Here is a 2,019-nt window from a genome sequence, read left to right as displayed (position 1 = left end):
AACACCGCGTTATAAGGCGTTTAACTAAAAACATATGGAAGTCGATTTTGTTTAGCTTTTATCCCGCATAATCATGAACCATAATCAAATTATTTCACAGACCGTTCATGACAATACATAACATTATTCTTACTATTTTGATTATTGTTAAAACAAATGATAAACCAACCTCACCATTAATGGTCTTCACAATATGGTGTGTTGTGTTTTACCAAACGACCATATGGGTAATAGGCGGTTAAGTATAATTAACATACAAAAAAGGGCATTTTCCAGTACATTTTTTTCGCTGCACACTATGTGATATGGTACTGTTACAATCCTTGTTTTAGAATGAAAACAACATGGGATGTAGTACGTAAACCGTAGAATGATATAAGGAAAAAATCCTCGCACTGTATCCCTTATCTTATGTGTACTAGAATGAAAAGCAGTTGGTATTTTTTCTCAATTTTAAATAAAAACACAATACGTTTGTTGCAATTACATTGTGAATCTATATATTATTTTATTTTTCAATTTTTAATTCAAACGGGAGAATACATCCGAGAATACATCGATATAAAAAAGTTTGATGAAAATAATATCAGGGATGCCGCACCCATGAAAAAGACGCAAACTGCATACAACGTAGGAAAGACATCATCAAATCATAAATACGATGGTTATATTTAATATATGTAAAAATACTTACAAATTGTAAATTTTGGAATCATTAAAATTGGTTGAAATCGGAAGGCCACACGAGATGGAAGAACTTCGGCCCAGCTCCGGAAGGCCTCGTCAATCTGCCATCATGGAATGCATTCTTCCCACAGAATCTGTTGGCAATAATCAAACATGTTTACCATTTGTATATTGAAGTCTAATTTTATTACTTACCAATGGTTTGCTGTAAAATAATTAAAAAAGAAATTACCACTTCCGAACGATTCAAACAATTTTTTTAACAACAAAACGATCTGGTTCAATGACAGTTAGTTACACGACTAATATATTTTGCGGACTATTAATAGTCAAACACACACTTATTGCAGAACTTATACGTTTATCGCATTTTTATAATTGGAGGATATAATTCCTAATTTTTGTGTTGAATCGCAATGGAACAAAACTAAGTATAAACTATACGTAACTATAACATAGTCATATTCCACATTATTGCTACATCAGTTATAAGTTTTTTACAGTTAGTTACCATTCGATTCGAAAAAATGGATGATAAGACATTATAAAGAAACAATGAATTATGACATTACAACACATGGTATCATAGATTAAACGTGATGTATACTATTAATTCTAGATGAACTTAAAGTTACATTATACTTGAACAGTGATGTAAATAGTAACAGCATTCCTTAATGCAGCTAAATAGTAACAGCAATACTGTGAATCGTTTTTAATTATGCGGGATGTCGCAATTAGATGAGTAGTGAGTAGTGCACATCTGGGTGCTGCGAATAGAATCGATTTGGTTGTCAAACTGAAGCCAAAATTTTCTATTGTGTCGGAGCCAAACATTGAAGATTGTGGTTTTGTTCATTTCAAATGCTATATTGTTATTTTTTTGGGAAAAAAATAAAAAATAAACTTAGTATGAGTTTTATATTCTTTGCGGAAAATTAGTAGGAATGCAATTAAAGAGCACTCGTTACGAAATTTCACGATATTCAACAGCTGATTGGATCAGGAATGTATGTTCATTTCATTTATTCAGACTAAGGCCGAAGTGGCCTGTGCGGTATATAATAGTCTTCTCCATTCGGCTCGGTTCATGGCTACACGTCGTCAACCACGCAGTCTACGGAGGGTCCGCAAGTCATCACCTGATCGATCCACCTTGCCCGCTGCGCACCTCGCCTTCTTGTGCCCGTCGGATCGTTGTCGAGAACCATTTTCACCGGGTTATTGTCCGAAATTCTGGGTACGTGCCCGGCCCACCGCAGTCGTCCGATTTACGCGGTGTGAACGATGGGTGGTTCTCCCAGCAGCTGATGCAACTCGTGGTTCATTCGC

At 35.1% G+C, this 2,019-nt stretch overlaps 1 long non-coding RNA gene across 1 annotated transcript; it reads right to left on the bottom strand.

Moving 5' to 3' along the window:
- Window positions 1-484: 484 nt before the first annotated feature.
- LOC134216404 (uncharacterized) lies at window positions 485-969 on the bottom strand. Its single transcript, XR_009980649.1, has 3 exons — window positions 883-969; window positions 695-821; window positions 485-619 (listed from the first exon to the last, which is right to left on the bottom strand). It is a non-coding gene; the product is annotated as an uncharacterized LOC134216404 (long non-coding RNA).
- Between the last annotated feature and the right edge of the window lie 1,050 nt (window positions 970-2,019).

Source organism: Armigeres subalbatus, chromosome 2, assembly GCF_024139115.2.
Source record: "Armigeres subalbatus isolate Guangzhou_Male chromosome 2, GZ_Asu_2, whole genome shotgun sequence".
Lineage (NCBI taxonomy): Eukaryota > Metazoa > Arthropoda > Insecta > Diptera > Culicidae > Armigeres > Armigeres subalbatus.
The sequence above is the reverse complement of the archived record's forward strand: the minus strand, read 5'-3'. Positions and strand labels throughout refer to the sequence as shown.